General features: G+C 41.3%; 1 non-coding gene across 1 annotated transcript; it reads left to right on the top strand.

Annotated features, from left to right (window-relative positions):
- Positions 1-7,901: 7,901 nt before the first annotated feature.
- LOC121154345 lies at positions 7,902-8,003 on the top strand. The gene has a single exon (XR_005883487.1). It is a non-coding gene; the product is annotated as a U6 spliceosomal RNA (small nuclear RNA).
- Positions 8,004-8,983: the final 980 nt, after the last annotated feature.

The raw sequence follows: 8,983 nt of genomic DNA, 5'->3' as shown, positions 1-8,983 counted from the left end.
CAATGCAAAAAAACGCATTCAAGAATTGAAAGACACTATTACAAGGCCAAATGTAAGAGTGATGGGAGTGCCAGAGGTGCAGAAAGAGAAATTGGGGTTAAAGGTGTATTCAATGAAATAATAAGGGAAAATTTCCCTAATCTAGAGATAGAATTGGAAAACAATATCCAGGAGGGGCACAGAACTCCCAACAGGCTTGATCAAAAGCGATCTTCACCAAGACACATGATCATCAAGCTCTCTTAAACCGAACATAAGAAAAAGATCCTTCAATGTGCACGTGAAAAAAATCAACTGACATATAAAAGAATGCCAATTAAACTCACAGGAGACCTCTGCAGGAAACTCTACAGACTAGAACAGAATGGAACAACATATTCCAGATTCTAAAAGCAAAAACTTGTCAGCCCAGGACAATGTACCCAGCAAACCTTTTCTTTGTCTTTGAAAATGAAATAAAATTCTTCCACAGTAAAGAAGAGTTAGAAGAATGTGCCCTACAAAGGATACTTAAAGATGTTCTCTTGACAGTGAGAAGGAATAGCACTCACCAAAACCAAAGGTAAATGTGAAGAACATCCCAGTGAAATAACAACTGAAGACTAAATCAATGAACAGCCCATTGCTCAAATGACAGGACCAAATTACCACCTATTTGTATTAACCCTGAATGTAACCGGCTTAAATTCGTGAATCAAACGTCTTAGATTAGTAGACTGGATTAAAAAACAAAACTCATCTATTTGTTGACTAAAGGAGACACATTTCACCAGCAAAGATCAGCGAAAATTGTATCTCATGAATTTTGAGTTTTTTGTTAGTTTCATCTCTTCAAAACACTTCCTTTTGATTAAATTCTTCAATGACTCATAGATTATACAGTAAATGGCATCATTTTCTTCAAGAAGTTTCTTGATTTTCTTTTTCACTTCTTTAGCGACACAGAAGTCGTTCAGTAGCATGTTATTTAACTTCATGGTGTTAATTTATTTTTGTTGTTGATTTTGTTTTGTGGCTTTTCGTTTAAGAGGATGTATAGTAACTGTTTAGTGGAGACTACTATATCTAGTAGCATGCTATTTAAGTTCATGACACTGTAAATTTCTATTTTTCTTCCTGTTGTTGATTTTGTATTGTGGCTTTTCATTTAAGGGGATGTATAGTAACTGTATAATGTACAATGGAGTATGCATCTCTTCTTCTAGACAAAAATAGACTCCCAATGAAACTTTTACTATATCTTGACAATAGGATGCTGGACTCTCTGCCAGTGTCCATACCCACAATGATGGACATATGATTGTGTATGAAGAACTACATTATAATAATTATATATTGGAACTCACTATGGGAGGAGGGAAATGGGGATGGGTAGAGGAAATCCCACGATCTATGGAACTATAGCATAAAATGATAACAATAAAAAGAAATAAAATTTTAAAAATAAAACAAAAATAGTGAAAATTAAAAGAAAGAAGAAGGTAGAGTCTTTGCCTTAGCAATGACAGAGTAGGATGCTGGCAATCAATGACCCTGTCTTAATAAAAAGAAAAAAAAAAAGACGAATGTGCCCAGGCATGTGATAGGTGCATTGATTTTTGTTTTTTAAGATTTATTTATTTTTATTGCAAAGTCAGATATACAGAAAGGACGGTTTTGGAAAAAGCAGTGGAAGATGAACCTGCCATTCACATGAATGGCCGGGTAAAGCTCCTGGCTTCTATCTGGCTCAGCCCTAGCCATTGTGGAGTGAACAAACAGATGGAATATTCTCTCTCTCTCAAATAAATAAATGAATTTATTTTTTAAAATTTGGAAAAATTCAAATTGGATCAGAATTCATTGGGTCCCGAGCATTCTTTATGGGGATACTTCTGATTACTGATTCAATATTAATACTCATGAGTGGTCTGCTCAGGTTTTCTGTCTTGATAGTTCAATTTTGGCATTTTATGTTTAGCTACAAATTTATTAATTGCTTATAGATGATCTTTTTTTCATAATGTTCTTCATAATAACCCCTAGAGCTCCTTAGTATTTCTATGCTTTTAATGTCTCCTTGTCTTCATTTCTAATGTTACTTAATTCAGTCTTCTCTTTTATATTGGTAAATCTAACTAAAGGTTTACTGACTGTTTATTTGTAAAAACAAAATCTTCATGTAATTGATCTTTTATATTTTGCTTTTAGTTCCTGTTCCATTTATTTCTGCATCTTTGGATGCTATTGTGTGACACTCCCACCCCCACCCCAGTCCTGCTGACATCTTCTCCCACAGTAGTGAATGGCAGGAGGAATAGTACAGAGTACTTGCACTATTTTCCAAATGAAGGGCAGGCCCATTTAAGACTGAAGATGATGCAGGCCAAAACATTCACCTGCCACTCTACCATGGCAGAGATTTCCACCTCATGTTGCTGCAGGTCTATAGGATCTATCTGATGTTGGGTCTGAATTCACAGGTTCTGGTCTGGGAGAAGGGGACTCTGGGCTCCATCTGGTATTGGGATTCACTGCAGCATAACTGGCACTCTACTTCAAGGCAAAAGCCCTGATGTGACTTTTTTGCCCTGCCCTCCTGGTGTTAAAATTGTACTCCTAGTCCAAGACATCCAAGTTTGGCAGTGGGGAGAGAAATGAGGGATGAAGGCAATCCTTTGGCGATGCAGCTGACACCAACCTGAATTGTAACCGAGTCTCCTAGTCAGTGAGTGCATCCGGCACAGTCTTGGGACTGCATGCCAGGGCGGCTCTAGACTGGCAGTGGTACAATAAAAACAAGGTCTACCACTGGGGTACAGATTTCCACTTAAATGGAGATCTAGTGGCTATGTTTATAAGCACTGAACTGGTTTTATCAGGTACTGGATTTCACATTAGCAGGCCCAACGTTGAAGTTGAGGGCAAAGTTCTAAGCCTCCCCCCCCCACAACTTCCCAGCAGCTGGAATCCCATACCTCTACTAGAGCTCATGGGAGATGCAGTGGAGATGGTTCCTTGGCCACTTCACCAATCTAAAGAGACAGGATTGGGAGTAAAAAACAAAAGTCCTATCCGATTCTCAATTTTTTAAAAAAGATTTATTTATTTTTATTGGAAAGGCATATTTACAGAGAGGAGAGACAGAGAGAAAGATCTTCCATCTGCTGGTTCACACCCCAAATGACTGCAATGGCCAGAGCTGAGCCAATCTGAAGCCAGAACCCAGGAACCAGGAGCTTCTTCTGGGTCTCCCACGTGGGTGCAGGGTCCCAAGGCCTTAGGCCATCTTCTTTTGCTTTCCTAGGTCACAAGCAGGGAGCTGGATGGAAAATGGAGCAGCCATGATATGAGCCCATATGCCCAATGGGAAACCTGCACTCGGAGGTGGAGCCAATGCACCAGCCCCTGATTTTCAACTTTATAACAGAAGGCCTGACATGAGAAGTCTAAGGATTGGCATTTGAGTCTAATGCCCTTTACTTCTCCACTACTTGGAGCTGGGGTAGGGATAGCACAGGCAACCCTCTCCTTCCTACATTCTTCAGTGAGACTTTCCTCATTATAGTATAAACCACACAGTGTGCAATGCTTTCCTTTGTCACTTAGAAGGTGCCTTGGTATATGAATAACTGTTCCAATCAGGGTCGCAGTGGAAAGACAATCTACTCAGCCACTATCTTGTTTACCCTCCAGTTATAACTCTCATTAAATGAGGAATAGGCAAAGCACATAAAGAAATAAAAGGACAGTAGAATCTAAATGTGTATGGGATACACTTTTAGGCAAACGACTATAACTTAACAAATCAGCTGCGGGCAGACCTTTCATGGACTGGTTTCTCTCTGCATGCAGTCATATGGCCTGTGCAGCAGTTAAACATAATCCCTGATCTCAGCAGCCCCTTTGTTCAAGTTCAAGAACAGGTCACCTAGTAATTGTCTTCAAAGTCCTAGATATCGGATATACTTGCAGCTCAGGTCTGCTTTTTCCTCCTGCCTGCTTTAAGTTGTTCCCAAGGACATTCAATTGCCTCTAAAGATGCTGTATTGGATTGTCCTTCCATTGCAGAAATACTGAAACTGGAAGCTGCAGGTGACAGACTATAGATACAACTATACAAGAAAAATGATCCTAGGGCCAGTGTTGTCATGCAGCAGGTTTAGCCATGACTGGTACCACCACTAGCTACACTGCATTGTCAGTTTAAATCCTGGTTTCCCTTCCTCTAATCCAGCTCCTTACTAATGCACTGGGAAGACAGACAAAGATGGTCCCCATGTGGTAGATGCCAATGGAATTTCAGACTTCTAAATTCAGATAGTCCAGACCTAGATGTTGTAACCATTTGGGAAGTAAGCCACCAACTAGGAGCATTCTCCTTCTGTTTTCCTTCTTAACCCAATCCCCCCCACTCCTTCCCTTCCTGTCACCTTTGCCTTTCAAATACATAAATAAATATGGAAAGAAAGAAGGAAAGAGAAAGAAAGAGCTCAACTCCAGAATCATGTGCCCACAATTATTCAGTGTCTAAAGATCAGTAAATAAATATATCATTATATAATCTTAAGTTAAAAGAGTTTTTCTAGAGAAACTGATTAATCATATTTTACACTTTTAATTTTAATCAGCTTTTTTACTTAATCAATCAACCACCAGGCCAGATCACACAGGATTAAAGAGATCTTCGTATTCGAATAAGCACCTTTACAAGGTGCTTATGTCTAGACCTGGAGGCCATTATTAAACCATGTCAATTATGACACCAAATTGAGGTTTGAAAAATGATTCTTAGAAGGAGGAATTGATAAATAGTAACAGAATAACAACCTGGAGATCCTGCCAAAATCTGTCTGATCCAGTCTCGTAAAGGAGCCTAAACCAATTCACTTACATGCTAGAGTTTGTTCTATGAGAATTCATTAGAGAAGATAACTGTTACCCCTCCTTGCTTTGAAGACATAATCACCTGTCTCCTAGCCCAAGCTATGTATTCTGAAACTTACATTTAGTTTTTTTCTTGTCTACTCTGAAAGAGACTGACACCTCTCACTGTTCGATCTGGTTGTTTTATCTGGATCTCCCTAAGCGACTCAATCAGCAAACACACATAAATATTTGCTTAACACTGACAGTGTACCTGGCACTGTACTAGCCATCAGAGACAGGCAGAGAACTAAATAGACACAATCTGGTTCTTAAAATACCCTCATCTTAGAGCTCATGTTGTGCCATGATGGACTCATCGACTGTTTATGATGCTGTCATCCTATATTAGAATGCCATTTCAAGTCCTGACTGCTAACCAGCTCCCTACTGATAGGAAAGCAGTGAATGATGACCCAAATACTTGGACACCTGCTATTCACAACAGAGCCGCTAATAGAGTTCCTAGTTTCTGGCCTCAGTCTGGACCAGCCCTGTCCGTTGCTGCCATTTGGGGATTAAACCAGTGGATGGAAGATCTCTCTCTTTTTCTCTGTCATTGTTTCTTCCTCTCTGTCACTCTGCTGTTCAAATAACCTACTCCCCTCAGCGCCCAAAAAACTCAAAACATGAAGGTAAGGGCATTAAAAATGTATTAAGAAAGCTTTTTAATGTTGTGAAACAAATCCACAGGTAAGGCCATGACTAGAGTGAAGCAAGTGAGGCATGGCAGTGCAGAATTCCTGAACTCCCAGGTTCCCATTCAGCACCTGTAATGCCACAGCCCAGTCCTTTTGCTGTTGGTGGCGTCCCCCTTCTTCTTCCTGTCTATGTTTAGCTTTGCTGCAGCCAAGCTTCCAGAGCCTTGCTTCTCGCATTCTTTCACAGCCCACTATAAATAAATAATCTGATTCTTTCTGCCATGTGTGTATGCTATATCTTGGCATGGTTTGCACCTAGGAAGTGGTTTTAAGGATTTGTTTAACTATAAATGTTTTAGCCTTACTACTTCTCAGCAAGAAATGACTATTTTGTTTTTCAGCTAATAAATTAGCAAGCAAACCTGAGAGTTATAAGTAACTCTTACTCTGGGGAGTAGACAGGTTCATCAACTACAGATGCCTAAACTCACATGAGTGTTAAGGCACTATGAAAAATGTCTTGCTGAAATAATGTACTGAGAAACAGGATACGGCAGTCATAAAGAGGTTAGTGGTAATGATCGGAGTCCACTGTCAAGGTCTGACATTTGGCTGTTGAATTAAAAAACAAGATATAATCCCTATTACTAATAGGCAGATACCTAATAGGAATGATGAATGGATGACTACGCATGGGGAGACAAGCAGAGCACTGGAACAGTTCACAGGCTGGTGGAGCGAGCAGACAGGAGCCTGAGGGGAAGACTGCATCCTCTCCAAAGTCACATGTTGAGTGAACATGTCCAGCCACAAGGGAATAGAGCCTGATAAAGTGACTTTTGGTAATTGGGATTTAGTGCAAGTGGACACAGGAAATAAGAAGGCAACAGTCAGACTGCATTGGGAACACAATCCTTAGCACTCAGATTTTCCTGGTTCTCCTGGAAATGGATCCATTTTTCCTGGCATTTGGTGTCCAAAAGAGACCTTCCTTTCTACTATGTGAGGACATAGCAAGAAAGCTGTGGGGAAAAACCATTCTCCACAGCTCCCAGTGTGCTGTTAGACCTCTCAGCCTCCATGCTGGGGAGGGGGAAAGCTCTGTCACTTTCAAGCTACTCAGTTTACAGTTGAGTATTTTTTGAGAGCAGTCCAAAAGGACTGAGCATGATGACTTAAGAAGAAGAACCTGAGCTGAGAAAGAGAGAATCTTCCACTCACTGATTTACTCCTCAAATAGCCACAAAAACCAGGGTTGGTCCAGACTGAAGGCAGAGGCTAGAACTCCATCTGGTCTCGCGTGTGGGGACTGGGGGCCAAGGACTTCATCCATCTTATTCTGCCTTCCCTGTCACATTAGCAATGACTTGAATGGGAGGTATAGAAGCCAGAACTCGAACCTGCACCAACATGGATGTTAGTGTCGCAGGCAGCAGCTTAAGATACTGTGCAACAACACTAGCCCCACTGAACTGGGTTTTAACGTAAGACTAATGTTAAACATGAGTGAAAGAGAAAAATGCAACCAAGGGAGAGGGGACCTCAGAACTGTTAAATTTTTTCCAGATTGAAAGATTATAAGATTAGTTCTGCTAATAAAGGTTTGAACAAAAGTACAAGAAAAAAATAAGAATCAGAAACCGATCCCTACATGAGGATAGTCAGACCTCATTTGCAGCACTCGGGAATCAACACAATTCTTGGTGTTCTCAGTTTTGCTGGGTTCTCCTACAAGTGGAGCCATTTCCTTTCTTCCAGTGACCCATCACATAGATGATGAAGTCTCTCGCTCTCTCTCTCTCTCTCTCTCTCTCTCTGTTTCTTTCTTTGACCCATACACTCACTCACTCGCTATCACTCTCTCCTCTCTGCTGTTTTCCTGTATCCATCCACTACCCTTTCTAGCCATTTCCTGTGTTTTCTCTCTTCATGCTGATTATCACCACAGAGCTTCTGCCAACCACATTGCTCCTGAACATTTTGGCTCCTTCCCATACTACTGTCTGCTGATTTTCTGTTCACTGCATTCAAATTCTGTACAAGAGGTACTGTGTTGGTCAGGCCCCATCCAACAGTGGGCAGCCCTGTTGAGCATCGTTTTTATGCCAAGCCACCTCTGCTGTGTGCTCACTGAGGTCATACAGTTCAGAGCACACTGAGCTATACATAAATGGATTGGTTCAGAAGCAATAGCTCCAATGCCCACTGCAAATGTACTGAAGTAGGTAAAGCAGTGCTGCCAGTAAATGCAAGCTGTTAGCCATGCTGGAAAGTAAAGGTGGAACTGGTAATGCTGAGTGATGACATTGCTCCAGGTCCTAGAGTGGTCTGTGTTCAGGTTTAAAATGTAGCAGGGTGCTAGCTCCAGCAGCACATACACTAAAACGGAATGATACAGAAAATATTAGCATGGCTCCTGAGCAAGGGTGACACACAAATGACGTTTTCCATATTTTAATTCCTTCCTTTATGAAATTCATATCTCTGTTTGCAAGAATAATTTTTTAAAACAACTAAAGACAATATTAGTTGGATGACAATAAAATCAATAGGATCTGAAAAAATTTCTAAAAACATGCATCAGGAATGAATTTCAATCTATGACCTCACATTTAGAAGAATGTCACTTTCCTGCACATGTGAAGGTTCTTTGAAAATCCATGGCATAAGATTCGGATGGGATGGACAAATTAGGAAGTTAGTATTCACCTCCTCCTCTATGGAAGATTCAAAGTAGCCACAAGTCAAAGTGAGGGCTCAAAGAAGAGCACCCAAACGACTAAGGGAATAGAGGGAACATAGTGGAAAACAGAGACCAGGCACAGCAGCCTAGAACTGGGAACAAAGTCAACAGGTGGAGACTGAATCCTACTCCCATGGTCAGGTAAGCAGAGCCCATCTGCAGGAATGAATACCACTGTATGCAGGCCACCTTAGCTACAGAAGAATCTGGTCATCAGATTCTGGTCAGCAGCTCAGCAAGGAAAACGCAGGCTGCCACTGTTCCAGAGGAAGAATGTGGTGTGCCCTCGCCCAACCCTCAGAGCACAGGCTGTGGAAATGCAACACCATCTTAGCAAGGAAGCTAATGCCAGAAGCTATACCGTAAAAGCAGACAATAGTCCTTGCAAATCTTCTTCCCAAGGACCAGGCAAACATTCCTGCATTCTAGCAAGGAAGATTGTGTCCCATAGGTCCAATTGAACCCAAAAAAGCAATGGTGAGTACAGCACCTTAACCCACATAGTGCTCTGCCCCTCAGAGGACAGCAGGAGCAGGGCAGCTGGAATATCCACCTCTAAGACACAAGAAGTAAGAGGCCTGCCCTCCTAGATTTGGAGATTTTACTCCTCCCCATTGCCTCCACTCCATGGCCACTTGAAGCATCAGAGTTTGATGCCAGTTGGCCTCTGGAGGCTCAAGGCTCCCTGGGTATC

This window comes from Ochotona curzoniae, unplaced genomic scaffold (genome assembly GCF_017591425.1).
Source record: "Ochotona curzoniae isolate NIBS_2020 unplaced genomic scaffold, NIBS_Ocur_1.0 contig_2723, whole genome shotgun sequence".
NCBI lineage: Eukaryota > Metazoa > Chordata > Mammalia > Lagomorpha > Ochotonidae > Ochotona > Ochotona curzoniae.
This window is presented reverse-complemented; position numbering and strand designations above follow the sequence as displayed.